The following is a 9368-nucleotide window of genomic DNA, read 5'->3' as shown; positions in this document are numbered from 1 at the left end:
ATTTCATACAAGAAGACTCTGCATGTAAACAAATGCACGTGTCTGAAGCCCTTCCTATTGGTGCAGGACAAATCACCGTTTTATAATGCCCACAAAGCGACATGATTTAGTTTGTCTGGAAACAAGCTTGTTATACAGGGTGATTCAGACCACCCGTAACAGTCATTTATTTCGGAAACCAATGCATTAAAATTTTCGAGAAAAAAATATTTATCACTAAACACATGTGAACTTTCACTTGAGCTTAATTTCAACAATCAGCTCTAACAAAGTAAGGTCAGTGGTGTATCACTTTAAAATTTCAAATGGGAGTATGGGTCAAATAGGGTACCATTTGATAGAGCTCTTCAAAGCAAACAACTTTCATAGGAAACGTTTTTATTAATTCCTATTTTTTCAATGAGAAAACGTACGAAAAGGCAATGGTGATTCGGACCACACGTAAGTAATTTATTTCGGAATCTAGTGCATTAAAATTTTCGAGACAAAAATATTTATTACTAAACCACATGTGAACTTTCACTTGAGCTTGATTTCATTAATCAGCTCTAACAGGAAGTAGGGTCAGTGGCGTATCACTTTAAAATTTCAAATGGGAGTCCGGGTCAAATAAGGTACCATTTGATAGAGCTCTTCAAAACAAACAACTTTCATAGGAAACGTTTTTACCAATTCCTACTCTTTAAGTGAGAAAACGTACAAAAATATAATGCCATCAATATTGAGAAATGTTAAAAGACGAAAATGTAAACAAGATAATTAATGTTGACATTTTACTGAAAGACTGGACAATTCCATTAATTTTTATAAATGTTCAAACTGTCTGCCGTTCTGAGCAGCACACACCTGTACTCTTCTTCTAACACTGTCAGTGACTCGTAACACTTCGGCGTGGTCAAGTGACTGGCAGGTCTCCCGGATTCGATATTTTATGTCATCTCTTATTGTGGGACAGTGGGAAAGAGTAGGATTTGGTAAAAACGTTTCCTATGAAAGTTGTTTGTTTCGAAGAGCTCTATCAAATGGTACCTTATTTGACCCGGACTCCTATTTGAAATTTTTAAGTGATACGCCACTGACCCTACTTCCTATTAGAGCTGATTAATGAAATCAAGCTCAAGTGAAAGTTCACATGTGGTTTAGTATAAATATTTTTGTCTCGAAAATTTTAATGCACTAGATTCCAAAATAAATGACACATGTGGTCCGAATCACCCATTGCCTTTTCGTACGTTTTCTCATTGAAAGAATAGGAATTGATAGAAACGTTTCCTATGAAAGTTGTTTGTTTTGAAGAGCTCTAACAAATGGTACCCTGTTTGACCCATACTCCCATTTGAAATTTTTAAGTGATACGCCACTGACCCTACTTTCTGTTAGAGCTGATTGATGAAATTAAGCTCAAGTGAAAGTTCACATGTGGTCTAGTAATAAATATTTTTTTCTCGAAAATTTTAATGCACTAGTTTCCGAAATAAATGACTGTTAAGGGTGGTCTGAATTACCCTGTATACAGTATTTTCAAAGTTTTATTGGCAGATTTGCTGCTTTTTAAACCTGAGAAGGAAATGCGGTATTTGAAGCAGTTGGAAAATTAAGGCTGTCTAGAAAGAATCTTATTTGTAGGTAAAGTCAATAACGAACTGTGAGGTGTGATAACCTAACAAGATTATATAATGGTGCATCACTACTCAAGCCTTAACCTAAACAAAAGAGATGTAAATGATTATCAGTAGACATCGGATTTTTAGGCACTAAAAATTGCAGTTTTAGGCGCCTAAAATAAGCTCAAAATTTGTAAAATTAGGCTCTATTTTAATGAAAATAGGCATTTTAGGCACATCAAGGTATCATACTTATTTCTTTCACTGAAATTTTTAGTTATACACTAAAATACGCACAAAAAAGTATGTTTAAACATTAAAAAAGAATACTATATTATATTTATAAACAGAGCTCCACAAATTTAATATATTGAAACTAATGAAATAATGATTATTGATATCAAGATTACTCATTTTAAGTTATTGAAATTCAGTTCCATGCTCAGACTTTATTATAATTATCTGCACAGTACACCACCAGAATTTTTTCTAAATTCTCCACAGTTAACCTTTGCCTTTTGTCACTGAGAATCATTTTGAAAGCAGAAAAACTTCTTTCAACCGAAACTGATGTGAGAGGCGCAAATTTTAAATTAGGTACAATAGAAACATCAATATTTACTGGAACATTTACACTTTCCCCCGATATCACTCTTGATACTTTTTCCAACAATGAAAATCCTACATTCTTATTTAATACGTTGTTCCACTTATTTTTAACTTTTTTCCCAGTTTCGCCCAAAGCAGAATGTATGTTCACTTGAGCTTCCTTTACTATTGCTATTTGGCTACAAAGAGATTGTTTTTCACGTTCTAATTGTTCAATGCTTGCAGGTATGAAAGAAAAGTTTGATGTTATGTAGGCAATATCGTTTTTCACTCGTGAGTCATTCAGACAATCTTTCACTGCTTTCACACACGCTGCACTATCAGTTTCAGGTAATTTATCAATAACTGTGACCACTTCTTTAAAATACTTAGAATAATACACCACTGACTGAATCCAGGTTCCCCATCGTGTAACAACCGGCTGAGGTGGGAGTGGGATATCTGGAAAGTTCTCTCTGAATATTGAAATCCTGGATGGGGCTTTACAAAAACATTTTTTTGTGTTAGAAATAAACGAATTGACAAGAGGAAATTCATTCCGGATTGTTTCAGAAGTGGAGCTGCAGCAACCATGTATGAGGCAGCATCAGTACAAAACAACAGAACTTTAGAATCGTCTATATTACCTGAGTATAAAGACTGTAGGCCTTTATTTACAAAATAAGCAATGGCTTGGCTATTCACTTTCGAAAGTTCCTTAACACATACGAGGTGTGGAATTGAAGGTCCATCAGGACTAAGTTTTCCTACTACCATATTTACTATATACCTATTCATAGGATCTGAGGTTTCATCCACAGAGACCCATATGTAAGAATCACCTATATCCTCCCGAATGGAAGCTAAAGTTTCATTGTATATTCTGTCTAAGTAATTTTTTCTTAGGATCGACACAGATGGGATATTTTGTTTGCAGTATTTTTGTAAAAACTGTCTTAAAACCGGATTTTCAATTGCATTCCAGGGAATGTTAGCAGCAACAAACGCTCTGGTTAAATCAGCATAGAAATTGCTGCTGAGATTGGATGAAGTAGGCTGTGTTAGTAAAGTTTGTTGCAGTTGATTTTTCTGCTGAGCTTTAGCCTTATGAGCCGCTCCTTGCACATGCTGCTTTAGATGGCACTTCTTTTCTTGCGAAATCTAAAAAATGTAAAGTAAACTGAATTAAAATAAAATCCTAATTGTTGTATTGCCGTATTTCTATCACAAAGTTAGTGGGTTCGAACAATCAAAATTTTAATGACTTGCAAATACTTTAACTATCGGAATTTAAAAGGTTAAAGTATAGTGGTCTTAAAAAGAATTATACCTCAGGATAGCTCAGTCAATATATAAATATTATAGGCCTACTCATTAAAATTAATAGAATTTATATATTTCAACTATTGTTACATACCTGTTTGCTACAAATCTTGCAGAATATTATTTTTCCATCATAAGTGAATTCTGAATATTCTGTTAGCCATTGCCGGATCAATGTAGATTTTGCACTTATATTTTTCGGCATTATCGCGTTAAACTTCACAGGAAAACGTCCTACCGCTCAAAACTTCTCAACACAAATAAGGTGAGGGAAAGAGCAACTGTTAACGAGCATTCAAATGAACCGTTGTTATTGAGATTCAATTGGACAAAAATACAAAGTTCCACTTATTGTTGCATTTCCTGGTAGTGTTAACACTAGGAGGGCCATTCTTTTAAATATTTTGTAACGGTTTACCCTACTAATTCGCAGTTTTACGACTTTTCATAAATATTTCAAAAACACTCTTTCTCCAAAAATTGTGATTTTATGACACTCTGAAGGGCAGTACAGCTAATCGGTTTCAGACCGAAAACAGTCATTTTTATAGTATAGTATATCTCTGAATCGGTAGCAGCACATGTTGTGATTGTTGCCTGCTTCAAAACTAAGGTTGGTTCTTTGTCGGCATTTATGCCTCCAAACATGTTAAATTTGGTGAAATCTATGCGAGTGTCGTGAGATTCAAAACATTTTGTTTCCTTTATCAATGGTTTCATGGCCGGTGTGAAGCAAACTTTCCACTTTTTAAATGCCTTAAATTTCGCAGTGAATGCATGTATAAATTATAAAAAGTAAGAGTAAAATGCGAAACTTTACAGTGAGTTAGGCATTTTTAGGCGAATATTAACAAATTAGGCTCTAATAACCGTTTTAGGGCATTTTAGGGCACTATGAAACTCTTTGAATACCTTTCAATTTCCATAAAACACAAATATTAATAATTATTTTTACTTTTCTCCTAAAGAAACAAAATAGGCATTTGCCCTAGAATCCGATGTCTGATTATCAGTCAGTCAGTTTGCTCCGTCTACTGTATTGTAATACAGTGTCATTGCTGTGCTGTGTTAAATTGTATGAAGTTAACATCCTACAACACGATATGTACAGTAATTGTGTACGTTATAATGGTTGAGACAGTTGCTGGTAATTCAGGCTTAAAACATAAAGGCAAATCCTTGAGAAACAATGCCTTACTTGATGTGGACTCTTCTAATGTAAGTACATTCTTATAAAAATTCGGCATGCATTCGATGCTTTATGTTAGGTTTTTAGTTTAAAATAATTGTTATACCATCTGTCATTATGCCACACATGTCAAGGCATGCCTCATTTTCCGGCACAAATATATGACAAATCAGCGGTTGAGGCGTGGAAGGATTTTACAGTGTTATCAGAGTCTTGTATGGAATGAGAATTAAAGAAAATTGACCCAATTTGACATGCTTTCCAGATTGTGAATAGGTGTAAATAATATTTTACTTTTAATAAAATTTACTAATTAAGATATTTAAAGATTAAAATAATTATAGTCCACATCTGTGGAGTAACAGTCAGCTCGTCTGCCGCGAAACCAGGTGGCCCGAGTTCCAAGTCCGGTCAGGGCAAGTTACTTGGTTGAGGTTTTTTCCAGGGTTTTTCCTCAACCCAATACGAGAAAATGCTGGGTAACTTTCGGTGCTGGACCCCAGATGCTAAATAACGTAGATGTTGATACAGTGTTGTAAAATAACCCAATAAAAAAAATAAAAATAATTATATCCGTAAATTTCAGACTGTTCAATAATTTATGTAGCCCTATAATTCATGTATATTTATACCATTTATAGCCTTTGGACCTGAGGTTTGTGCATTCACACCCAGTGGAGGACGAGATTTTTTTTGGGCAAGAAAACCTGTCTAACAACTTCCTCTGAGAAAGAAGTAAAGCTGTGGATCCCATGTTACTTCTTCTTTCTATCACGTATTAAGCCTGGTGGCCTTTTATTGTCTCACTCCATAGTTTTAATGGACAGCCCAAAGATCTTGTTCTTAAAGGGGGGTAATTTAGTGCTTGGCTTAATGATACTTAATTTGCAATATATAAAAGATCCAAACACATTAATCGAATGTGTTATAGATTAACAAGTAGGAAAAATACGTTGTAGGAGGTTACTAAACCTTACTGCTGTGCTGGAGGTGGAGTTTCCCCTCCATTAATCTGAACCATTGTCACTACTGATTGACAGTCATCTGATGCATCACTGCTATCAGTTAAACATTCTCGTAACGAAATTATTCTGTCACTTTCACTGTCTATTACATTAGAACTAGAAAAATATTGTTCTTTGATATTTTTAATGTGCTCAACACATTTCTTCCACTTGTCTTTTCCACATTTTACAAAAAGGACTGTGACACAATCGTTCGTTTGGACCCAATTTCTGTTACAAAAATCCAATTGAAAAGACTGGAGACAACTGACTGAACATTTTAGTCTGTCCTTTTAAGTAAATGAAACCGAAACAATAAATGCTTATTTTTAAAGCATGCTTGGGTTTTGAAGATAAATGTTTATGTGCTACTTTACCAACCAGGAGCGTCAGACATAAACTTATCAAGTGATGATATCTTGTTGACTCATTCTATTAATACGGGGTTTTTTCAACATAACAGAGAATCTATTTAGACGATTTCATACATTGCAACTACCCACATATCTCTTCAAGAAAAAAAGTTGGTCATTGATCGCTTTTCTACTTCAAAAACATATTTTCCCACACTACAGTAGTATAAAACAAACCTCAGTTAAGAAGTCTTACATCCATTAGATTGCAGTGACTCAAACATCTTAAAAATCTGCAAACAATACTCTTCAACATGCTTTTTTGCTTATTGGAATCTGACTACTACTTTTTGAGTTATTATTAAGTATAAAAAACGGGAAAATATTCTGCTTCATTGAAAGCCTATGTAAATAACGCCTTCTCCCATTATTAGCTGACAATTAGGAAGGAGGTGATGAATAGTATATTGTGTCTGTGGCTATCTAGCATCTGAATGATATGAAGGTGATAATACCGACGAAATGAGTCAAGAGTCCAGCATCGAAAGTTACCCACCATTTGCTCTTAAAGGGTTGGAGGAAAACCCCAGAAAAATCCTCAACCAGGTAACTTGTCTCAGTCAGGATGTGAACTTGGGCCCACTCGTTTCACGACCAGACATGCTAACCATTACACCACAGCGATGGACCCTATGTAGTCTTCCTAATATCAGTGTCTAGATGTGTCTGACATCTGACCAATGCCAGCAATATCTGGAGTAAATATAGGAAAAAAAGTCAAAATTCGCTTGGTAGTAATTAGTATCACAGATTCCATGACTTCACGGTTCTTTGTTTATCTCGACACATAGATTTAGTGTAACTGGCATAGGTCAGAAACATGCATGAAGAGGTATGTGTACAATAAATACCTTTCAACGCTAAACTCTAAAATTTTGGTGTGTTTTACTAAGTTACTGATGGACTGCAGATCAAAGAAACCCATGCATACTTGGGCTACCCATACTAGCCCATTGTGCTACATCCAGAATTGAACTGTGATGTAGATAAGAAATTGTAACTTTCGCCTGAAATACTCTCCTTCACGGACAATTATTTACGACATGGACCGGCACCTTCTAAATACTACCAGACCTGGCACTGTAATGCGTGAGTGAGTAAACTTGGTGGACAGTCAAATGGAAATGCAGTTGTGTGTCTCCTGTGTAATCGTGGGGTTTATAAGTTAGCATATAATAAGAGAGTTGTGATCTTATAGTTGATATAATTTTTTTCATAGTGAACAAAGCCTGGAAGTGTTTTTGTTACCAAACTTAACCTTAAAATGCGTCGCACGTGCAGTGTTCCAGGTTGTCAATCGAATTATGGTAAAGAAAGTCTGTTTGTACGTGTATTTTTGTTTCTGAAAGAAAAAGGTTTAAGAAATAAGTGGACAAGAAGCATCCATCGTGAACATTTTACTCCAAAAAACAACTCATTACTGTGTATAAAACATTTTGATTTTAATCTCGTTATCAGAGAAGATAAATTTCCATGTGTGGACAGTTCATTTATAACTGTGCCTAATATGTAGTAATAACGTACTGAAGCTTTTAATCAGTTTTCTTCTATTATTGGTGTAGATGTAGACATATTTCAATGTTACTGAATATGCTGTGTCCATTTATGTAGATAAGAAACATTTATAATTTAATTGAGAATGTTAAAATAATCTCATTGGTGCTGTAATTATTTTAACTCAATGCAATCAATGAAGAGCCCTCAACTGGCCGCCATCTTGGATGCCAGTGTCGGTCCAGTATTATTTAGAAAGTCCTGCATGGACCACCCTGCTTTACTTCCTTTTTCGAAAGAAGCCATGCTAAGGATTTTTATTACTTTTGGCTGAGTCCGTATACGGAACATTTAGGTCCACTGCCAAGCATGGAAATGACTAGGCCAGTGAAGATGACTGTTGTGAGTTCCAATACTGTTTACGAAGTAAGCATGTATCTTTTAGTCTGGTAAATAATTAGATCTCGGACATGGGTACTGTGCTTCATTATGTTAACTGAACACAGAACATTCTGCTCTATAGTAAAAAGAGGATGCGTTGAGGTGTAGTACCTGTATGCTTGCTACAAACATACTGATCATATGTACAGTTGGGTGAAAAATATATTTAAATATACAAATATACTTCTAGTAGGTTTATATAAAGTGTAATTTTGTACAAAAACGATTCATAAATTTATGTAGTATAGACATTAGTTGCGACATGCTTGTATATACTTGTAAAAGAAAACTTAAAATACAGAAATTACAAACTGAAATACTTACTGTGTCACATTTTATACATTCAGAATTCCTTTAACATTCACTGCACTGAATTACGAAATATACATTCTAAGTGTATCAAATGCAGCAGTGTTACAATTTGATGTATGTTCTTCCATGTACTACCTTTTGGCCATAAAAGACACAAAGCATATTCAGAGATGTTCTTAATGCTTATGTGGCTCACATGTTAACAACAATGTATTACTAACAACAATTAGACAAAAAAATTTTCACTATAACATTTGCCAGTAATGGTCACTAGCATTTGTGATTTTATCCACCAAAACCTTATTTTCTCGTCTCCTATAGCTTTTCTTGTCCTATTGAGAGTATATCCATAGGAAGGTCTTAAGTGATATTTCTTTAGGGTTGACTCCAGGTGGACTTTCCTATGCGTATATTTTTCAACAAACTTTTTGACATATTTATTTTATACTTTGTTAATTGGCAGGTATTATCATCAAACACAAATCGCGAAAAAATGTAGTTTAATTATTTGAGTGTTATCCGGAAGTTGAGGGCATATCTTAATTATTCTTATTGGACTTAATGTTGCCATTCTGTCTTGTTTATAATGTTTTTGAATGGAAAATATTTTCTCATCTCTTATGTTCACATAACACACTTGACAAAATATGATCTTTGCCTGTTTTTAAAGAAAAATATTCCTTTCTGAATTCCTGTACAAATGTAGAATTCTTAGCACTCCACGTTTTTAATCAAGTTCGCTATGTAAGTAGGAATTCCAATCAACCGATTACTATATGCAAAAAGTATTTAAAGAAGAGTAAAATGTGTGTTTAGTTACTTGTTTAAGAAAGACAGCTAATTCCCCCTGTTAGTAAAGTAAGCAATTTCAACTACATAGTTTCTTTTGATTACTGGTACCCACTGGGAATCTGATCCATAAAAATTAAAATAATTACAGTCATAACATGCCAAGCAATATGACTAGTTTAAAAACACTACAGGATGGCATTGTTACTTC

Source organism: Periplaneta americana, chromosome 12 (genome assembly GCF_040183065.1).
Source record: "Periplaneta americana isolate PAMFEO1 chromosome 12, P.americana_PAMFEO1_priV1, whole genome shotgun sequence".
Taxonomy (NCBI): domain Eukaryota; kingdom Metazoa; phylum Arthropoda; class Insecta; order Blattodea; family Blattidae; genus Periplaneta; species Periplaneta americana.
The sequence above is the reverse complement of the archived record's forward strand: the minus strand, read 5'-3'. Positions refer to the sequence as shown.